Source organism: Tympanuchus pallidicinctus, unplaced genomic scaffold (genome assembly GCF_026119805.1).
Source record: "Tympanuchus pallidicinctus isolate F22 unplaced genomic scaffold, pur_lepc_1.0 scaffold3, whole genome shotgun sequence".
Classification (NCBI taxonomy): Eukaryota; Metazoa; Chordata; class Aves; order Galliformes; family Phasianidae; genus Tympanuchus; species Tympanuchus pallidicinctus.
Genome location: NW_026294747.1, coordinates 21799649 through 21823761, shown reverse-complemented (window position 1 = coordinate 21823761; position 24113 = coordinate 21799649). Strand labels below are relative to the sequence as shown.

The 24113-nt window shown below is 39.5% G+C and overlaps 1 protein-coding gene across 1 annotated transcript in view; it reads right to left on the bottom strand.

The window, feature by feature from the left end:
* FUT8 (fucosyltransferase 8) overlaps nt 1-21307 on the bottom strand; it is a 122718-nt gene extending 101411 nt beyond the window's left edge. The window contains exon 1 of the mRNA XM_052692824.1: nt 21085-21307. The gene's annotated coding sequence lies outside the window, so the exon portion shown is untranslated. The remainder of the gene's footprint in view (nt 1-21084) is intronic.
* Nucleotides 21308-24113: the final 2806 nt, after the last annotated feature.

The following is a 24113-nucleotide window of genomic DNA, read 5'->3' as shown; positions in this document are numbered from 1 at the left end:
GAAGTTATTTTACTTTTTAATATGTTTAAAAGCTGTCTCCTACTGCTATTCTCATTTTCAGAATTTGACTGAGAGCTGAGTGCTAATCCTCCACTGCTTTGCATTTTTACAGAGAAAACCACTACCATCATTATAAGGTAGTATTCTGCAACTTCCAGTTTTCAAAAATATAAATACAAAGGCATTGCTGAGAATCAGATCTAAGCTACAAGGTTTTTAACTGAAGCCAAATGAACTCTGCTGATTTACCCAAACCAATTAGCAGAGTAAGTCTTTACCAGAAGCTTCATCTGTTTTACGTTTGAACTTCCCAAAGAAATCTGACAGTAACTGACTGGCAAGTGCAAAGCTGCATAACAAACCAGCTTATAGTCCTATTTGAAATCACACTTGGTTAAGAAAAGCAAATTTTTTTATTTTTTTATTTTTTTTTCCCAATATGAGCCACCCTAAACAGGAACAGAGAACAACAAAGAAGATAATGGGTAGATATTGCCACATATCCATTTAGCTGCCACTTCGAGTCAGAATCATGTTTAACTACCACTACAGTGGTTCCTGACTAATGCTAAATATTTTCATCTTAGCTTTCCAGATACTTTTGTTGATCTACCTTAGCTGTGATTAACCAGTTATTTGTTCCAGACTATTACACAGTGTAGTGATAACACTACATCATTAACAACAATTCACAAAAATAATTTTATTGTCTGTACAAAAGAAAAATCAATAGTTTCTCAAGTAAACAGATGGGCTTAATTATAATGCCACGTAGACTTTGGCATTTGGTATTACTATTGCTTTTCTTGAGGTAAATTTACATGAAAAGTCTTTCAAGAAGGTTTGTTTTGCTGGAAGAGCTAGAACAAAACACATTTAAAATGTCCCAATTTTAAAATAATAAAGGAGGTACTAAGTAAACTCAGCAAGACAGTGAAATCGTAAAACAGAGGAGGCTTTTAAACAAATGGATAACCGGTAAATGCTGTAAAATGTTTGAGATGCAATCAGCTCCCTGCTTGTAAGAACACTTCACTCTGCAAACACAAGGTTGGCTGATCATCCCTTGTCAGAAAATACAGATTTTTTACAAGCCTGAGTTTATATGCTGCCTCCTTAAATGCAAAGGAGAGATGCTAAAACTCTGCTATGAGGATTGTAGATAATAGTACTTACATGGGTGCAGCATTACCCAAAAGGAGTTCTTTAGATAATACAAAGTAAGATTTGTCCATTTGGAATAGCACATCTAGAATATGAAGAGGGAAATGCCATCAGTTTAACTCTCAAAATACAAATGTGCCATATTCTGGAGAAATTATTTTTGGAAGCATTTTCAAATATCAATCAAAATTATCTATAAAAATCCTCTAGTTTATCCTGAAGGAAAAAAAACCCAAAACAACCAAAAGGCAATGTATAGGAGAACATTATAAAAATGATCTTTATTATCTCCATAGTTTGATTTATTAAATCGTAGTCATTAAAAATCAGAGATACTGAATAAAAAGGAAATAAGCACACAATAAGCACAGAAACCATTCTTAAAAGTTGTAAGCAAGAGCTGAACAAAAACCCCACACCAGATGGAGTCACAGTAATCTAATCTTGAGCCCATGAAGCGTTTAAAAAAGAGCAAACACTTGCTGAATGTAGTGGATAACTAAATGAAATATTTAAGCAATTCACTGTTTATAGTAAAGATTGAAATATTAAGCCATTAATCAGAACTTTTTGGGACTACGTCCAACAAGTAGAATTGTCTGGTAAAATTCAGAAACTTTAATACTAACTTTTTGCCCTGCTCTGGCCAAAACAATCCAAACAAGACAGAAAGTAAGAAGACTTTCAGAAAGAGCTCAATGGCCGAGAATCAAACACAGTAACCTAGAACACATAAGCAGACAGAATAAGGACAGAAAGGAAAACCTACAATAGCATATCTCAATAAGCACATTTAGGACACACGTATCAAATCTGAACACCGAGAGGCAATTATAACTGGTTCGTAAAGTGGCAAAATAATTCTCATTACTGCATTCACAAGAGTTATCCTCCTAAATTCTGGCATCCATTAAATATCACTTGGTAATTAAAAATCTATTTACTAATTGATCGCAGAAGGAAGTCATTGAATTAAAAGAAAAAAATCAAGCTTTAAATGTATCTCAATCAGAATGAAAATGAAAATATTTTCATATCTTCATTGAAAGAAACTATAGCAAATAGATGATTTCTTACCAGGGAGTAGGAGAAAGGCAAAGGAAGGAGAAAGGAGGAGGTTCAATATAAATTTATACTGTTTGCTTATGTTATTTATAATATTCCCAGACAAGAAACAAAGTACACTTGCTTCATTAGAAAGTATAATGCAAAGGCTGAAGTTTCCATGATCAAGATTGTGTCAAAAATATATGATTCATAGCTGTTTAAAAAAGACAAACTGCATGAAAACTATTAAGTTATTTAGTCTAGATTGTAAATATGAAATAAAAGACTGAGCTGATATCATGCAGATGATAAATATTTGCTCCCAAACTAACCAGTACATGAGGTTTCAGTGCTGCTTAGCTTACAGAATGTGTATTTCTCCCTTGTTATCTTAGAAAATACATAATGTCACCCCAGATGTCCATATGAATTGCAAAACAGTCTGATCTTCCTTCATATTGACAATATGGGAATACTGGATGGTAAAAATATTTTGAAAATCCATCTTGAAAGCAGTTACAAAGATAGAGACAGAACTTGAGCAGGACTTGTAGACGTGTATTGGGGTTTGGTCTCTCCAGAAGATTTAAGGTAGGCCTAAGGAAGCTACTCTTGTTCTTTGTAGGATGAATTGAAAGCAATCTTAAAACCATGGAACCAGGCAATAGTTCCTACTATTTATCACAGAAAACAAGAACACGCAAACAAACAAACAAACAAACAAACAAAAACCCTATTAGTATAGTATTTAATAATGGAAAACAAAATATTCTGTAAGATCAGTGCCAAGCAAACTCACAAAAACTGACAAAAGTGGTGCCATACCTTGCAAAGACAACAGAGCAGAAATGCTAAGCTTATGAAGCTTTGATATAGACATAAACCTATGAAACAAAAGGAAGCAAAGAACCTTTCCAGGCAGAAATAAATGAGTTGAGCAGTCCAACTTCTCTAATTTTCTGTACTTCCACTCCTCCGAAGTATTTTCAGCTCCTCCCTACTAGTGAATACTCAGCTCCACAATAAAAGTCTCTTATCCATATCAAAACATAGCTTCATTTGTATCATTTGAAAACAGAGTGCAGCTACATACAGTATACATTTATTTATTCCTATCATGTAGAAAGTTATGTCAATGGTCTCTGTAACTATAACTGAAATGTTTTATTGCAAATGGCTGAAATATGGTTTTTTTTTAATTTTGAAAATCTCCTCTAATTTCATAACAAAAACATTATTTTCTTGGTTTCTGTTTCATTTCCCCACCCATGTGTTTTAATTTACAAGTACCAACATATTAGTTAAATCAATAAACATCATGCAGAGATGCAAAGAATAAGTTTAGTGGAGCAGATCCAAACCAGTTCATCACCTTGGCAGGTTAGGTGAATTTAGGTCTCTATTGTCACATGCATGAAACAGTAGAGATCCACAACATCATTGTGTATTCGGAGATATGCACTTCCAAACTAGTTTGTACAAGTCGAGTCAGTAAAAGGCCTGTTGTTACACAAGAAGTGCAGAAATCAGTTGAAAGTGAGGAAGCAGGCTGCTTGGCCAAACAGCTAGACAGGTACTAAGACTAAGAAAACTCTAATTTCTGTAACTAGAAAGCAGACTTGACAGAAACTCTTGCTATTGAAGTTCTCCTCACATCAGAGCTAATCTTGCTCAAGTTATTGCTTTGTTTGAATAAAGAGGCAGAAGTCTTCATTGGGTTGCAGTGCCAAATGTAAGCCCTTTGTACCAAGGGCAGCCTTTCCACATATGGATTTGTTTCCCAAGAGGCATGAAGAGGAATTAATACAGGTGAGGCAACTATGCCCTTCAGCTCCGGCCTGCACAGGCAAAATGCCATCCTATTGCTATGGCTACAAAATCCTTTCATCATTGAAACAAGGAGTTGGTATCCTTTGTATGTTCAGAGTTTAGCTTCTATGTGAGAACAAACCACACAGTATTGATGTAAACTTCCAAACATCTCCTACTTCAGCAGTATACAAAACAAACATCAGTACCAATAACTTGTGAATGCCTCCTTTCACACTAAAAGAAAACAAGAAGAAGAAAAGTGACACAATCTGGGACAGGCAACAAAATATTTATCAATTCAAGTTTCTATCTCTTGAAATATTTTATGTTTCAAAGCACTGCTGAAGAAGCAGTACTAATGGTAAGGCAAAACACGCACTTTAAATCAATGAATGCTTCCAAATTAAATGAGAAATAGCTTATGTTCTCTGTTGTGCAGTATCTTTACGTTCAGGAGAGGCCAAAGGTCCCTGACACTTAGACTCCAGACCAAACTTCCTCCCGCTCCCAGCCTCTGTTGAAGAAATGCTGCATCACCTTGAGCAAGCCACTTCTCCTCTTCATGGCCTCAATTTCTTCTCTGCACTTAAGAGATAATACAACAGTCATATTCAACAAGCTATTGTACAAGTTATTACATTCTGAATTGTACAGCAGAGACTGTCTGTTCAGGTAGAAATATAAACAGCCTTATGTTTCCTTTGCTGCTCTTCATAGAATTCTGTTGCTTTCTGTACTTCTTTATGCTGTGACCATGAACTGCAAATACTGATAGACAAGGGTGAAAGCTCATCTCTCAGCACTGTCAGCCTGCCGAGTACTAGGCAATATCTGCAATCATATTAAACTCTCTGCCTCTCTGTTTCTCTCTCCCCCTCTCTCACGCATACACAATGTACACCCACTGCACCCATCTGACGGCCAAACAAAGTCCAAAAAAAGCTTCCAAATTCTTTTAGGATTATCTGAGCAGTATCTAGGATAAGTTTCATTTCAATAGTTTTATCACAAGCACAAAGATTTGTGACTGCATAAAGTGCAAGTTATCTACTCTATGACCTATCAAAAATAAAGAAGGAATCAAAAAGCTTTACAAGCCCACGATCCCACATGCACAGTGCATCCCCCGCTGCAGCACAGAACTGATCTGCTTCAAGCAACAAGATGCACTCTGAAGGCATGACAGTCTCTCATCCATGGGAGCCCAACAAGTAAAACAGCTATGGAAAATTACTTCAAGCAGCAGTGTCCTTACCTCCTATGTCATATTACATGGCATTAACACTGTAAACTACACTTTAGCAAACAGCCTTACACTATCAGCTAGAGTGCGTCAGTATCCCTGCTGCTCTGTTCTACTGTTTCAGAGGTTAAGGAAGGAATTTAGTGACAATGTCATCTTCAGCTCCTGCAGTACAGATTATCCACCAGTATCTTCAAGACAGCAATGCGATTCTATGCACGTGTCCACTGGTTAATGTTTGCCTTCTTATGTGCATCATCTCTACAAACGGGTGTAGACATTTCTTTCGGTCTGGTTTTAGAATCTAGACATAGCACTGCATGGTGTCCTCCTTCCCATCTATGAGGTCTTTAATCTGCGTAACTTTTTTTCCACATTTCCACTTGCAGACACACGGTATCTTTTATCAGTTGATGCCCCCATCAGCCCCTTTGTCCTATCAAGTTTCTACATTAGAGAGAGTAGGTCACTGTGCACTTCAGTAGGGCAACACCTTCCATCAAAACAGAGAAGAAATGCAGTCACCTTGAATACAGTGTTGTATTAGAGTTTAATATCAACAACGAAAGCATGAATCCTCATGAATTAAAGGTTTGAGGCACTGGCAGAGGCTGCTCAGAGAAGCTTTGTATGCTCCATCCCTGAAGGCACTCAAGTCAGGTCAGATGGGGCCCTGGGCATCCTCATCTGGTGAATGGCAGCTCTGACCGTGGTGGGGAGTTGGAACTGGGTGATCTTTAAGGTCCCTTCCAACCTAAGCCATTCCATGACTTTATGAAAGGGTGAGAGGAACAACTTCATCCTTCATGCAGGATCTAGACTTTTAGCAGGAATGGGCCACGTACAGTATAACAGTGTACAGAGGAAAAAAAAAAAATAGCTGCTTAAAAAAAGCACATATGTTCTAACTTTTGCCTCACTTACAAAGAGAAAGAAGTTTTTGCATAGAATAACTACTACTGTCTAGTATTTCTGCTGTGTATTTCCTTACAGCAGTAATTCTTCAGAAGACTGCCTGGTCAGAGAATCAAGGCCTTTATTGATACATAAGAGTTAAATCAAATTCATACACAGCTTAGAAAGATCTAGAATAATCCCTAATAGAATTAAATGAGCACAGACTTTCCAACCATTATGCAGGGCAGAGCAAAGAATAGCAAGCCTTCATAGGGCCGCTTCAAGGGAGTTGTTTGACAACAGCCCTCTCACCAGACTGCTACAGACATAATACTAATGATGAGAGAAAAAAGATCCCTTCGAACCAATAAACGTTTGAATATTAAAAAAAAAAAAGAAAGCAGTTTATGTTCTCTCCCTGCAGTATCTTTCTGCTCAGGAGAGGTGAAATGACCTTGGCAATGAGGCTGCAGACCATACTTGTGAGATCAAGTTTCCATTCCCAGCCACTACTGAAGAATTGCAGGACTTCTGAAGTCTCTGCTATTACACAAAGATTGAATTTCGTTAACAGGAAACAAACAGACCACAGTTCAGAATACTGCAAAGTAGATCAAAAGGTTAGTTCTTCCTTTGAAGGAATAAAAAGGAGCGTTTAATACTTCAGCATACCCACGATGCTGATGTAACACAGGGTCTGAGCTCGCCAGCAGCGGGCTGAAAGGTGATAGCAGTGGCCACGCAGCGCTGGGCCCAGGCCCAGCTGGTGACAAACGGGTGATAAAGCACTTGCACTGACAAACAGCAGGACACACAAACACTGGAAGGTTTCATTGCCAGAGCAAAACATTCCCAAACAGAAATAATAGTTCACAGAAAGTAGCTTTGCTCTGGGGAAAAATGAGGAAAACCCAATGGGTTTGGGTCACAATGCTGGCGCTGCACCAGTCTGCAAGAGACAGAACCTGGTTTCAAGCCTCCTTTCCATTTCACTATTCTGGTTTTTTTTTTTTTTTTTTTTTTTTTTTTTTCTCCCACAGAAAACACTAACTTTCAGAACTGCCATTGAAAAAAAAAAAAAAAAAAACAGAATGCCAGGGACCGGAAGGGATCTTGAAGGATCATCCTACTTTTTTTTCTTTAAAGATGAAAATATCAAACATTTCAGTGCCCCCAAAGTGAAACCTCAGGTTCAAAACATGAAGTTGAAGCACAATATTTTGCTTTGTCTCAGCACATTAAACTTCACACATAAACTTCTCCCTAAACTAGAACAGGCTTCTTGCCCATGTTCTTTCCAGGAGGCCAGGCCCTCCCTCAGCTCACACTTCAGTGAGGCACAGCCACCTCCCCTCTTGCTCTTTTCCGTGATGCAGGTCCTATCAAGACTATAGACAAATCAAGATTGAAAAGAACTTCCTAAATCCATTTTAGTGCCTGAAAAATGTTCATCTGTTTGCTCTTTCTTCCTTTCAATGAAAGCTGTCAGCAGAAAGAAACCCTTGGAAAAACTTATTTCACTGAAAAAATTTCACTTTCTCCATCAGCTTTTCCTTTCAGACATCCTATTAAGTTCATTGTTTTACTTTCTTATTTTTAACACTCATAAAAACCCTATTTAGACTTCAGCCTCACTTGCTAACCTTTGAGAACAGCTGAGGAACAGGGCAGGACAGAGAGGAATTCTACGTCACATCAAGCTATTGGCACAGGGTATGTTTAGATCTCACACAGTAGTCTGGAAACCAACTTGTAACTTCCAGTGAGCTTACTGAAAAACTGCTTCTGTGCTTAGCGTGTGGTGCACACAGCTGCTTTCTCCAGAAGGCAAATGCAATGGTATCTTCATTTTGGAAGGCTTAGTTGGGACCAGTCAGGGACTGGTCAGGGCAGTGATTTTAAAGCACGATGCATCTCAGTGATTTTATCTGTTTGGTGAAGTGTTTGCTGCATACATACACATCTTTCCCACAATGGAAAAGTTCTGCATAAGATCTGCAACAAACACTACAGCGTACCAGAACAAAAGGATCTACCTGAATCACCTGAAATTGGATATTAAAAAGAAAAAGAAAAAAGAAAAAGAAAAAAAGAAAAAAACCAGTAACCAGCTGCAACAGACTTTGGCTGATGATTCATCTTTTGGAAATTTCCACTGGCAGTTATTCTCAGTCTGACCAACACTTAGTTAGATACTGTGGTATACTGCACCAGGCTTTTGGAGATACAACAGAGACACACTGAGCAGCACCAGCCGTACTCTGCTGTGTATCTCTTACTTCCATTTTCTTTGTGTGAATCCAGCAATCTACATTTGGCAAATTACTGAAATAATGATAATAATAATGATAAGAATAATAAAAGACTGCACAAAGCAATGATCTAGGTTGGTTTCGTAAGTGCAGGGTTGAGCTTTAGCCAAAAGACTTGCCATACTGCGATAAATGGTCACTATGGGAACAGATGATGGATAAGCGATGATAAAGTCTGGGCTGCCAGTGCAGTTAGGAGACTATTAAATATTAAGTATTGCTTTCACAATAGCACCTTTTTATTCGGTCGTGTCCAAAGGTGGCTGGAGGCCCAGCACGGCTCGCACGGAGCAGAAGGACAGAGCACTGCTGCTCCGTCACTCACACAGGATCCTCCGCTTCGACATGAATGTGGTGCCACACACTGGAACCCATCTTCTTTGCAAACTATGTCATAAACACAGTGGATTTTGCAGACCTCTTCGTTATTGTTTTTTTAAGCACTAATTCTTACAAAGTAAACTTTTAGTGCATAAGCTGTCCGCCAGTATGTGGAAAGGGGCAGAAAAGGAAAGTTCTCAGACAACAGCTTCCCACATTTTCATCTTTATGGAGCCTTCAGACAGCTGGCACTATCACACAGAACTACTGTGTGTAAGTACTAAGTACTGCATACACCTTCGCATAAGTTTGGAAGATATCCACCTGTAAGGTAAAAGCAAGATTTCCTTGTTCCCACCTCTTTTATTTAAACTGTGCATCTGTCAAGGCAAATCTCCAGTATCTACCATAACAAAAACCAACATTTTGTTACGCCTCCTTGATAGCAGTTCAACAGATACCCAGTTTTTGAAGCTACTGTTCTCTCCACAAAGCAATTCCCATTTATTACCGAATCCTGTCTGTAACTAACACAACGTTTTCAGAATAAGTGCAATCCTTCATGACAGAAAATTTATTCTATCTCTATCTTTACAATCATCTTTGAGGGATGCTACCTTTTTGTGTAACTTAGTAAAACACCTTCCTCTCACTCTGTCTAGATTTGAAGAGAGGAAAACAAGTAGGAATTATCTTACTGTAGAAATGCTGAACACAAAAGAATGCATTGTCTGCTATTGGAAAAATCTCTGAAGTAGAGATTTGTGGTTCTGTTTCACTTGTAGCACATGCCAGTTCTCACTCAAATCAACATTTTTAAAGCATAGAAAACAATGAGCTATTACATATCAGAATCATTTTCTAAACAGTCACCTCCACCCACTGAATTCTTCCAACCCTGTAATAGGAAAATAACATTTATAAACAACACAGCTCTAGTTGATGATGCATTTATAAGCAAGTGATTGGACAAACAGTAACAACTTTAAACTAGAAGAGGGATTAGATATTAGGAAGAAATTCTTTGTTATCATGGTGTTGAGGCACTGGAACAGGTTGCCTCGACAAACTGGATAAACCCCATTCCTGGAAGCATCCAAAGCCAGGTTGGATGGGGTTTTGAGAAACATGAGGTGTCTCTGCCCACTGCAGAGGTGCTGGAAATAGGCGACCTTTAAGGTTCCTTCCAACTCAAACTGTTCTGTGATGCTGTGAAATACAGGCAATTAAAGACTTTGTCATTTTAGCCAAATTGCTATCTTTGCAGATACTGCTCTGCACAGAATAGGATCTGGTTTTGAAACAGAAGCCTTTAAAGGCTCTGAATGAGTACATGAGCCTACACCCAGGCAGGGGTATTAAAGGCAGATAATCTCCTTTCTAGCTTTTAACCCTGGAATGAGCAGGGGTCAGCTTGAAAAGCTTCAGGACACTCTGTCTAAGGTCTCCTTTCAAGCTGTTTTTCTAACCTGCAACTACTAGACTGCATCATGTCCTAGGTCCCTCCACAACCATCTTCAACATATTTCTCAAATTATTACTTCTATTGTGCTCACCCAAGCAACCACAGTGTAAGAACCACAGCTGGCTGTGAGATTGGTGTGGGGATCATTCTCATCTCACTGCTTTTTTTCAAAGGGGTCTTAATAAAAAATGATAATATGGCCCTTCATTTTCTGGTGTAATTCACTTTTGAAATATTGTTTTTCCAAGTGAAAAGATTTCTTACCAAGACAACCTTCGCGCTGCTGGGATCAAACAAGCAGGGATCAGAGAACGAGATTCTTACTGTAAGAAGGGCTTAACTTAAGCATAGCATCTTATTGTGCCTCATACTCTGCAGGGCATCTTGCAGTACTGACCTAGTGCACCAGCTGCTTAGCTCACTGGGTACAGCAAAGATGCAGGAAGCAGTGAAGAGGAAGTAAAGCAGCAAATAACATGGAACTTCAGACAGACCATGGGCACAGCAGGGTTTGGTGATCCCAAGGAATGGCAACAGAGCTCTGGCCTCTCTATTTGTAGCAGTCTGTTCTCACAGAGAGATTTGAGCACAACAAGCGGCAAGAGATAGGTGTTCTTGTCACTCTGAGTATACAACCATATAGTGACTACTGTACAGCTTAGAGATAGGTCCAAATTTAAAGTTAGATATACAGAATACAGCTAGCAGCATTGATTTCACAGAGTGGAGGTCAGAATTCAACCCAGCTGAAGGAGCTGAAGAAAATGCACTCATGCTGGGCTCCACTCTGTGCTCTACCAAAGGTAAGCTGAGGCAATACTAACCCAGACAGAATGTAGCTCTGAACCTGTCACCGGTCTGAGAGTGACATAGACGCATCCTGGTTGGAGTGCAAGGCAGGCAACAGGCAACAAGACTTCGCTTCCTGCCTTCCCTCATACACAGACACAGACACAGAATTTGAGACATTTGCCTTTTCTTCCCTGGGTCACCCCACACCACTTGCCCCACAAGTGCTGGCACAAGTATGATTGTATGCTAAAGTTTTCCTTTTATGTTCTTGGAGAAGCCTCTCTGGGAACTCGGAGCCTCACAGCTATTTCATTGTGGTAGCTTTTAGGGGAATTTTTATTGTTTTTCTTCTTATTTTGTTTGTTTGTGTGTGTTTTTAAACTATAGTAGGATTTGCTAGGCAGGGCACAGATCTATTTCACTTCCAGTTCCAGGTCTAGCACAGTCTCTTCAACTCCTTTCAGCTGTCAGAGCCAGGCCAGTAGGTTATTTCTCCAGCACCTAGTTGGGAAGTTACACAAATCATGTCATCATTACTTTGAGTGGACCATGGAGGAAAAAAGGATTTGTGCCAATGATAACAAAATCTATATAACTAGTGTTTAAATCATTAATCTTTGAATCTATGAGTGTCTACCTCGTTAAAGTAGCAAGACTTCCATGGGGTAGACTTTTCAAAACATGAATGTAGGTTGTTTAATGTTAGCTTCTGACTTGGAAAATATTGACCACGTTGAAAACTCAAAGGTAGAATCAAAATGAATAGTGCAGTACTCAGACCTTTTTCATGAAGTATTCACATCTGGATATTTCCTCTTAGCTACTGCATACAAAGTAAAAGTATTCTGTAAGATTCCCAAGCAATAGGACTACTGTCATTTCACAGATAAATCCTGCAGGGGTTTGAAGGACACTGTAAAAGAATCATAAAAATTATAAGCCCTGTTAATTAACATCCTGCCTGCATGTCTCCCAAAGAAGGGATTATTTTCCTCAGTCTTTTTTCTGAGGCTTGAATCATCCAACTTTAAAATGGATGAGAAGATCCCCTTTTATTGCAAAGGAATCTGAATTAATGTTAATTCACAGTTCTGGAGAGTTAATTTGAGACATTTGAGTTCTGGAGCAGCAGCATCTCTTTCTGTGCTATTCCCCCCTTTTATTCCTTGTCCTTCCTCCTTTCTGTTGCCATTTGTACAAAACCAGGATCTGTTCAGCAGTTCGTCTGCTCCTGCTGCATAATCCTTTGCAACACAACTACTGGCAGGAAAGTCCTGGGGGTGGATAGTGGCCAGTGGCAGGAATGAATGAATTTGAACAGAACATTTTATTTCCATGCAAATTTCTTCTAGAAAGACAGAGGCATGAAAGAAACCAGCAGAACGTCTTCTCAATAAAACCACAGAATTTGCAGACAGTGTCACAAATCCATCTATGCAGCACCACCACAGCACTTTGATTATTTAAACTTTTCCATATCTCAGGCTTCTCAGCAGCAAAGTGAGGACAGAGTATTCCTGACAAGGGTGTTGTTTTCTTTCCAACTCAGGACAGGACTTGAAACTTGGACACTGCCAAAGCATTTTCAGACTCCCAGAACTAGGTTATTAAACACGGAAGAGAATCAAATTCCTTCACAGAATGTGCTTGCAACAGAGCACAGTGCTTTCTTAAAGGGCCCTTGTATGGTAATGTGACATTTCACAGGCTGCATGTAAGCAATTATCTTTGAAAGAAAAATGACCGATTTATTTTTTTTCTTTGAGAGGAGGCTTTCATTAAAACACATTTCTGGGGGAGCTGATATGCAAGGACTGAACGTGGGTACAAAGCTGATTCAAGAGCCAGAGCTGTTGTTAAAGGTACTGGGATTGAGGAGCTTTGGAAGGCATTCAGAGAGCAACAGACCCTGACTGGAACCAGCATGGTCTGTTGTGTCTGTAACATATTTATTGGTATTTCCCAGATGATTTCCCACAACTAGGCTGCTGCACTGCATCATGATTTGAAGTGAATAAAAGAAAAACTAAAAGACCCATTGGTGATGCTTAGCACCTCACAACCCTTTGAGCTGCTATCAAATGACATACTGTATTAAACTTTAACATCATCTGTTTATACTGGCTTGTGTGCAAATTTACTGATTCACTGACATCAGAAAGAAGCTGTAATTGCTTGCTCCTACAGCATGGAAGTCAGTGGAAATTTTACCACAAGGACAGTGGGAGCAGCAACAGGTCTAACAAGTAGATCACAGAATTGCAGGGGTTGGAAGGGACCTCCAGAGATCGAGTCCAATCCCCCTGCCAAAGCAGGTTCCCTACAGCAGGTCGCACAGGTAGGCATCCAGGCAGGTCTTGAACATCTCCAGAGAAGGAGACTCCACCACCTCCCTGGGCAGCCTGTTCCAGTGCTCCGTCACCTCACTGTAAAGAAGTTCTTGTGCACATTTGTGCAGAACTTCCTATGCTGCAGTTTCCAGCCGTTTCCCCTTGTCCTGTCTCCACTCACCACTGAAAAGAGTCCAGCCTCGCCATTCTGCCCCCCACACCTTAGATATTTATAGACCTGGATCAGGTCCCCTCTCAGTCTTCTTTTCTCAAGGCTGAACAGACCCAGTTCACTCAGCCTTTCCTCATAGGAGAGATGCTCCAGGCCCTTCACCATCTTCGTGGCCCTCTGCTGGACTCTTTCCAAGAGGTCCCTGTCTTTTTTTGTACTGGGGAGCTCAGAACTGGACGCAGTACTCCAGATGCTTTGAAACCACATTTCGAAACATGCCAGCCATCTCTATCCACATGGCATCTTTGCTGTGTGAGCAGAAGTACTTCCTTTTCTTCAGCTCACCACCAAAAGGTATGCTGGCTGTCTCGTGTACAGCGTTCCCATTAGTTGTGTGCACGGCATCATTGTCTATTCCAGCTACGTGTGATCAGATGCATTCCTAGATCAGAAGGACCTGAAACAAGTCTTAGGGGTGCTTGTAACTGGTACCATCCAAACCAGGAACACACAAAAGCATTCCAAACAAACTCTTTCATTTTTCCACCTGTATGCTTTCGTCTATCATCTGACACTCATCTACCACTCCAACATTCTAGTTAGACCAACAAAAGAATAAATTTAGGTCCCTTCAAGCACCTCCCTTAACCACTCCACTTGCTCTCCCACGTAATAGCCACGCACCAAAGGATCTATACTTGAGAGCTTTTGCTGCAAGGATAAGGAGGCAGGAAGACAGGCTGGGCAGCAGTCTGAGCAGGCGCAAGGGCAAATGTCTTCATCATTCAACATTTCACTGTGTGCTGGATGACAGTGCTTTTCAAGGAATGTTTTCTCCACTTTTCTTTTCCAGGAACTTTGAAAAATAACTGAGGTTTAATTTGAAAACACAAAAAATGACAGCCAATCTCCATCTGAGAGCTAGAACTATTGTAACCAGGCATTTGTAAGTTAAGAATGATTAAGAGAAGAAAAAAAATATGTGAAAATCAGTTTCTTTAGAGAAGTTATTGTTCATCCCAAATGAAAACACTACCTGCTTCTGAGCAGCTTCATTCACGAGCCTTTGCTTATGAGTAGTATGTAAAGTCAAGAACACAAAGTTATTGACTCCTTCTCCTGACACCCTGTAGTTTGTGAATTTCCTGGTGTTTAGTCTAATAAAACATGAGCCAGAGAGCAAGGTAGTGGATCAGACCCAGCACTACTATTTCTCCTCCTCTGTCAAGAAAGTTAGCTACTCAGCTTTATTATAGAACAGTTTTCCTCCTTCTGTGCATCCGAAGAGCAAACCAGGTTGACAGAACAAGAACTCCAGTGGGGAGTAGCAGCCTACTTACACAACTTCCCATTAGCAGAGAATGTGTCACAACAGTGAGGAGTTTATTCTGCTGGAAAGTAAATTGGCTCTGGTGATGCTCAAACCTTCCAGTTGAATCACTCCTAACACAAGGAATGTATTCCCCCAGATGGCTTTGTTTCTTTGGCAAAAAAAAAAAAAAAAAAAAAAGGAAAAAAAAGCTTGGAAATCAGGTCTCTTCAGTTCTACTGGTGCTCATTCAACCTTTGAATGGCAGGTGAGAGATTAAAAAGGCTGTTAATGATTCCTGTTATTGTAAGAACCATATAATACAGCCTTCTCATAAACTGATCGCAGACTATCCTAAAATCATTTATGTTTCTTATCCTACAAGTCCATTTCAAAGGCTATCCTAGAATGTCACAGTCCTCATGGCCAGAAGTCTGGAAAACAGAAGGAAATTCTTGGCAAGTTTTTCTTGGCCAGTTTATATCACTTGCTTTATGGTCAACACTGTCCTCTAGCTGAAAGACCTCTTATTCTCTCAGTTTTTCTTTCCTCAGACTCCATTTCTGGAAAGTATGCATTTGGTTTACCATGGCTAAACCAAACTCTGTTATTCCCCTTTGTATTACAAACTTCACTCCCATCACATACTCTGTTTCAATTCTTGTCTCCTGAACATGTTTGTTCAGAATTTTACACAGTTGTCTCTTGTACTACAGCATTATTACCTTATTTCTTCTTTATCTTAATTCATATAACTACTAACATTGGCCTTTTTTTTTTTTTAATAGCTGTTACACTGACACCTCTGTGTCTTTTCTTGTCTTTTCCAATTCATGAACTCTGAGCATGACCCAAGATTTCTGGTTATTAATTCTTTATATGATCTTAATACTTTGAAACTTTAAAAGTCAACCTGTTTCACAGACTCGCACCATTAAGGTCTCTTGGTTCTTTCTGTACCATAACCCAATCTGTCATTCAGTGGTATCTCCTTTCCTTAGTCCACAAGAAAGTTTCATCAGCATACTAGTGTTATGATATTAACATTATAAAGGAAACCACAAATTGAATTGGTCCCAGAACTGATCCTTTAGATGCATCATCACCAGTCTCCCTCTAAGCTGGATCTTCATTCACAATTACTTCTTATCCTAATTTCATGGCTGTACAGTCCACTTAACCAACCTCCCTCACGGCAAATTTCTACATATTCAAAGATTTGCACCCTTTTCAAGTCTTCCCATTTCAATCCATGATGAATTATTCCTATATATTAACACAATGGTTCCAGTCTATATCTTAGAACTACATCAGTCCTACAGGCCAGTTTTGCATTAATGGGATCCAGCACAAACTCCTTGCCAGCCACAGATAATAATTAACATTTTTCACCTCCATTGCTATTGATTGTATAGTACAGCTAGTAGGACCCTAAGGCTTGCATTCAACAGGAGTGACTATTATTGAAGAAGAACATTTCCATATGAGCACTTCTCTTCATTACTGCCCTATCTATCGTTAACCACACGAAGCTGCTCAACTCTTCAGAACAACTGGAAGCTATGAGATCACAATAGTTTTAGTTCATAGATAAACTTGGGCGGAGCGTTATCCACAAAATATCCAACTACTGGGACTTCAACTTTCCTATCTCTCCAACTTTCCTATCTCTCCAACTTTCCTGTTGGCCAATACACATACTTACTGATAGAGAAGCTAAGCTTTCATACAGGTATGAAAAGAGAGAAAATATATATTACTATCAACTTTTTCAGGATCAGAATAGAATCGCTCCTGCAGCTCTGTTCCTGAAGAGTCAGAAAGAATGGGCATGGAAGAGCACACAGGGAGTACATCTGACTGTCTCAGAAGAAGGCTGAAAGTGAGCATACACAAAGGACATGGAGAATAAACCACCTTAATAAAAGCAACATTTTCAACTTCAAAATATTTTCAACACTCTTCAGTAGAATTCAGTTTTAAAAGTTCTAGGAGATGTCCACTGATTATTCTTGTTTCAGTGATTTTTGAGGTTGTGATACCTGATTCCCATAAGAGCAGCCATCTTGCTGAGAAAGAGAAAAAATAGGTGTCCTTCTCAAAATTTCAAGATGAGGCAAAGACAAAGGGATGGTCAGAATTCCTTTGACAGCATTAACTTTTAACTCAAGTGTAACACATAGCCATTCCTCTCACAGCAGCTCTTTTTTAGGAAGTCACACAGAAAAATAAACTAGTGAAGAGTACCTAACTCAATACTTTTGGAGCAAAAGTAGCTTGTTTGTTGTTGTTTTTTTTGTTGGGTTTTTTTTTTCATGATCAATATTCACCAATGCTCTTAGCATCCAGCCTCTTCTTCAAACAGATAAGTTGATAACAATCTGCTCTGCAAAATAGAGGCCACTCCATATTTAAGGATGACTGGAAAGCTAGAAAGTGTTCCAGTAAACTACCATTTGTGCAGGTTTAAAATGATTAGTATCATTAGGGATCACAACTAAAGCAAGTTTTTCCCATAATGGGTAACACATGAAAAGATGTGCAGTTTCCCTCCCAAACATGCTTCTGCAGAAAGAGGTAACATTTTTGAAGGGTATCACTGTAAGCCAGTTCTGTTGCTGGCCTGCGCCCAGGCTCTCTGGCACTGTCTTTTGCCCTCACTTATTTGTGACCACTCTTGAAGACAGGATATTGACTCATGTGGACTATCTACCTGAACTGGCTTGGCTGTTATGTTCTTACACCACTACGATTACAGCCAATATTATCTATTCAGAGACATCAGGTTCCAGCCCAGTTGATACCTGGAGCAGGAACATCAGTACTGGCCTGCTGTAACACAGCATCACCAAAAAGCTGCTCTGAGATGAAAGATGGCAAACTCACAAGATACGGTTGTTCACGATGACAAAGTTACACTGATTGTCTGAGAAATTAACACACTTGCAACTTAGATGAAGCCCTCCAACGTATGTTCCTTAGAAAGCTTGATTAATATTTGATAGTTTATTACCATTCTTTTGGTAAATTATTCAAAAGCATAGCTCAGCAAAGCACACGGGAATTCCAGTGTCAGGTCAATTAGTTGTTTAAGCATTATGTAGAAGTGCAAGTATTTGTTTCAAGTTACAGAGGATAAATGCTATGATTGGAGAACAGGAGGAAGTGAAATAAGTTAGCTATATTTCTTTTTTTAAAATGTACTTAATTTTTTGAGGATTGGTACCTCAAGTTTTTCCTGTCACTACAGATTGTGTAGTAATAGCAGCTGAGGCAAAAAAAGAACACTCATTTGCTGTGTGTTAGCAGAGAAAAATTAAAATATTAATTTCTGCATGCCTTTGCCTTGATTAGATGAACAAGCTGACCAGCTACAGAAGTGACTACTCTGATAGGGATCAATTGACAAACTCCCCCAAAATTTGCAAGCAGGTTGCAATTCCAGAGTGAGACAGCTGTCATTTGCTGGTGTATTTCATATCTCTGCCACTGCAAGATTGTTCTCCACTGTACATTTCCAATTGATCCCTCCAGAGCACTGAAGCTTTTTAAGTCTCATATATAAGGAACAATGCTTTCCTTCAAAGGCTGCTTAGGCAACATAGAGCTCATCAAGAAATACAGCCAGCCCAATTATTACTCTTCTTAATTAAGTCTAGTTTCTCCTGTATGTTTCTCCCACTCTGGAAATAGCTCTAGTCTTTTGAGCAATATATACATATCATTCCAGTACGTAAACATCCTCTACATGCTTCACTCTTAATTACTCCCTCAGTTTCACTATGCCCTTGGGTACTTCAGTATAAGGGTATGAATGTTTCAGCATCTTAATGTCAAGATTTGTAATTACTCAGTTTTCCTTAATGATTGTTGTGGTAGTCCCCCTTATTTCTGCTCAATCCTTGATTATGCCTTTGCCGTCATACACACACCTAATCCATGCTGTCCTGAAAATTTAGTAAGCAATCTTAAATCATTGAAAGGGGATGAGAAGATTGGTTTTGAATAATGGCACTAAAGATCCTAACTTTAGGATCAAACTCATTCTTCTAGATGCTACGCAACGTTCAGGTTTCTAATAGAAAGAAGCTCATGATTCCTGTCCTTCAGTACAAGCACTTCATACTGCTTTCTGCTTCTCTTTCAGAAGATCAGGGATGGGCAGCATTAGTCCTGTAACTATTCTGCCTGAACACAAAGTAACTGAAATTTGTGCCAGCCCTGAATGGAATGGTCCTGCCCATCTACACATCACTAAGCACTTATTCTCACTATGTCTCTTGTTTCAGCATTACTGCCCACAAAGGCACACAGTGAGCTAGATCAGGTAACTGGCCTGGCAGAAGGACAAGGAAAGGCAAGACAAAAGAAGGGGAAAGGGAAAAGGAGACAGAAGAAAGCAGAGAAGGTGGTAGAGGGGAGGAAAGGGAAAAGGCATTAGATGATTTAGTTTATATGGCCACACAAATGCTGGTGCCCTATCCAGGGAGATAGAGGAATAATTCCAGAAACAGAGCAATGAAGGATGTTTGCTCTCCATGTCAGCACAGATCTGTGCTAGCTTAAAAAAAACCTATACAGCCACAGCTCATTTGTGGCAAGCATCCTGGCAAGCCAGCAAACACACTGCCCAGCTGCATCCACACTCCACAGCTGAAGCAGCTCCCCTTTACCTCAAGGTCAGAAACAGATAAATGGGCTGATGTTTCAAGTCAGTAGAAGCTACATTTAAGACAGTGTTGATTACCGGGGGGGAAGAAAAAAAAAAAAGAAAGGAAGGAGTACTGCAAATGGGTGCTTTAAGTCACACCAGCATCCTGGCAAGTTGATATTGCTGTTCATCAACTAACTAAATAATTTCCAGACATATCCTGAGCAAGGGAAGCATACAGATTTCACATCATTCTCCATTCCCATTTAACAGGGACATTACATTTTGCTCTCCAAAGATTTAGGTACATACCACAGCTAACCACCAAAGTGGCAGTGTAACAGTGCGATAAAGCAATTCCCAAAAGCATTGCTAACACTTAGCATTTTTTTCAGTTATTTCAAGAGACTCTCAAAGTCCTATGCACAAAGAATGAATTAAAGTTCATAACAAGCCAATCAACCCTTCTGCACAGCTGGAAGACTGGTGGGAAGAAGTAGCACCTGTAACAACCACTTGGTAAAGTAGTGGCATCATGTCAGTTATACACTGGTATAAAGATGTGAGATCTCTAATGTCTGCCACTGGGACCAGAGCTAATGGTGAATCAGTTACCAAACCCTGGCTGGTGCAGTTTAGGGATTGACAGACCCCATGACCCACTGAAACAATTCCATCCATCTGCCACATTTCAGATCAGTCTAACTTTTCAAATGCTGTCAAGAAAGCACTATCTGTGAGGTGTACAGAGTTACTTCATCATCCCATGTTTATGCACCCTTCAGAGGTAAACCTAAGGAGCGACTTGGTCAGCCATAGAAACGTCACTGAACTACAGGGTTTTTCAGACAAACACTGATTAGTTCAGGGAAAAAAACCCACAGAAAGAAAACAGATGTGCTCGCAAAAATCCGCACATTTTTTCTTTTACTGCTCTCAGAATAGTATGAGAAGCCACATATCCTCTGGCACGCTGCTTTCTGCTTTGCACCACAGCAAGATGTGTGCATCAGCACCTGCTCCCAAGGCAGCTTTTCAAACTGTGGGAACCCATTGGTAGGAGCGGTGAAGCTCAGCAATATGGGACCAGTCTGCTTCCACTTTGGCACTAGCAAGAGGTGTATTTATACATTAAATAACTGTGGAAAACTCAAGGAAGACGACATATTTCCTAAGAAAATTGTTCTCTGACTACCCTTGCAGAAAAGCATACTCCTGGTGGCTCTAATCAGATAGATCACAGGTTTCCATACTGTTCATTTCCTGGAGCTTCAGGGAATAAAGACCTCTCAAATCATTTAACGATGCTGGTTAGAATTTTGAAGGATCATCCATTCTCCTCCTTGGCACATACAATGTAACCAGCCTTCCCAACATGCCAATTGAGCTGCCTTGCTGCTATTAGATAGACGTGCTGTTCATTCCCTGCCATACTGCCTTTTTGTACACAGAGCGTTAAGTGAAACTACTCCTAAATCACAAGGGAATGTGAAGTAACCCACTTGAACATGAGGCATAAAAACAATTAGTACAAAACAACTCCTGCATCTTATTACTACCCATAAATACCTGACAAGAAGAAGCAAAAAATGATGCAGTCAGGCTCTTCTCAGTGGTACCCAGTGAGAGGATGAGAGATGAAACAGGTAGTTCAGAGAGGCTGTGGAGTTTATCCTTGGGATATTCCAAATCCAATGATACAGTCCTGGGCAACCTTCTCTAACTGATGCTGCTTCAGGAGTGATTTCCAGAAGCTCACTCTGTCTTCAATTAGTTTATGATTCTGTGATACCTGTAATGTAGAAAACACGTAATGTTATCATAAGGTCATGCACAGCACATTTATTTAATCTCTTGAAGCCTGTTACATGTTTCCCATCCCACCATGAGGTTATATTAAGCACCAGGAGGAGAGCAGGCAAGGTACAGAGGTAAGAGAAAGCATTGCCTCCCATTCCTGGAAATCACTCTGTCATTACCAAATTGAGTTTTGCTAGCTTTGTACATGGACTCACATGCAAGGAAGCAAAAATTCATTGTTACCTTGATGACAAAAACCTTGAACCTGTACATGTTATAGAATACTTTTTAACTGTCAAACTTCTACCTTTGCTGCAGAACAATTTTACTGAGTTGCGATTTCCCCTCCCCCATTATGTTTCTGTTCCCTATAATTTTTAGATATGATCTTAGCATTCAGATCAACTATATGAGACTAAGCCATATCTCCAGGGTTTATCACAGATTTAGAGATTTGCTTGTTTTGGTTTTCATATAAAAAACATTTTCATCAACTTTTATATTTAAGCTATTTCAAAGAAGTTTAATTTTGGAAACTCAGTAGAAACATCAACCAGGATGCTTTAATGTTTCAAGAATAAAACATTTTGATTTGAATTCAAAACAAGAAGTCTAAGTTAAACTGGTATTAAAAGTTACATACAATTTATAAGAAGTCTTGTCTGTTGACATGTTCTGATTTTAATTAAACCAAAAAGAATTTTGAATTATCCAAGACTTCAGTTTTCCTTCATGAATTTCATTTTACAACATAACTAAACCACTTTTTTCCCTGCGTTCAGATGCATAAGAAAATTTATCTTTTAGAAGTAATAAAGCTTCCAGCTACATGCAAAGCCTGCTGTTCATTCACATTCATTTTATAAATGAAGCTGCTGCATTTCTGAGATTAGATTGCCAATTCAGAAACCTCCAGCCACAAGTATGAATTAATAAAAAACATCATTTCAACAATTATCAGAAGTACCCTACAAATGAGTATGTACAAGTGTCTATTGCTTCAATCCTTACTTGTTTAATCTTTCAGGTATTAATGCATTCTTTTTATTTTCTGTTCAGATTTAGACTTCTCAAAATTACCAAGTATGCAGGCACTGGACTATTCTAGGAAGTCTTTTCCATTTCATGGCTTTTCTATCTAGTTAGCGACTCTTTTTCTACCACAAAGGAAAAACAGTTTGTCTAGTACAGGCAAGTTGTGAATTACAGGTACATAAGAAGAGAGGAGGAAAGCCTGCTTTGACTAACGTGCATTAGATGCATAGTCAGTTAGATTTTAGATGTGTAGCATTTTTATTTGTAGGAATGAATGAGTTGGAGCCAGCTGGACAGCAGTATTTCCAGAGCTCAGTTGGAAGTCCTAGTGCCAATACTTAATCTGTCTTTTTATTGCATGCATGGAGCACGTCTGATTAAAACACAGCAAAAGGAATATAAAAATCACACGAGTATAACAACTTATGAAAATAAGATTATGCTAAGTTTTTCTTCATTGACTATAAATAAGGGAACAGAAGAACAGTTAACATAAGAAGGAAAAAAGAAGTCTTTCTGCATTCATCATTTATCTGCTTCCCTAATACATAGAACTATTCTAGTTAGAACAAACATTTATATCAAATGCTCTCAAGACTCATGTAACGTAATGTTTACATTTTCAAAGTTCCTAATGCACTATTAACTAGATCCAAACAGGGGTGCAGTCATTCAAGTACCACTTTACATGCAAACCCGCAGATTAGACCCTCAAGCTCTCTTTCTCAGTTACTGCTCTGGAGATAACTGAGTGTTTAGCCCTTAGGTTCACACAGCACACCACAGTCAAAGTCCTGATGGCGATTATAACATATGGTGTCCAGCACTGGGACATTTGCTACATGGAACACTTCTTCTAGCTTGAAGAATGACACAAAAAGATAATTATGGTTGGCATGTCTTTGACTTCACAAAAAATACATGCTGGCTACAGTGCTCTCATTGTGTATAATCAATGAATATTGAGATGTTATAATTATGAAATAAACAAGAGAGTTAGGCAAAGCAGAATACGATAACAAAAAGAGAATAGATAGAAAGCTTACTCATATCCTGGGCTCACCCACAAAACACCAGCAGAGGCAATCTCCAGAAGAGATCCTTCCCCACTGGTAGCCAGCCCTAAAATGGGATCTAGGAGAGGTGCAGCCAGGCTCCACCCCTTCCAGCAGCACAGGTGAATTGTTGAATTGCCTTCAGCTGTGCTCCCAGGGCTGACTCATTGCTCGCCTCAGGTGATCAATCAGAGGTTCAGGCCGTGACTCAGCAGTTCCATACACCTTGGTATGTCCATCCCTCTCATACTAGTCAGTACACTTTTGTACTGGTCACTTTTCTATCAAGAGAAGGTAGTAGCTTTTCCCCTGCTTCTGGTTTTCTCCTACTGTACCCTAGTAGCTGTAAAAGTCAGTGCATTTCAAATATCTCCCTATCTGAACAGCCTAACACTTTGCAGAAGGCTAAATGCCACAGAGCGAAATTGTATCACAACCACCACTGGTTCGCAGCACCAGCAATAAGCAGTGAGTCAGGCACAGTTTCCATGTAGCTCAAGGAAAACAGATGAGTGTTGGCTCCTATTAATCTGCTTTTGGAGTCAGAGCTCCTGAACAAAATACACCAGCTGGGCAAAGAGCAGCAACTCAGTCCTGCTTGGTTTGTGGTGACTGAAAACTTGGGCCACAATAAATTCCACCTTTACCTTGGGAGAGCTGTGGGACCTGGGACACTGCATGGCCGACAGACTGCAGAATGCTAGTAGT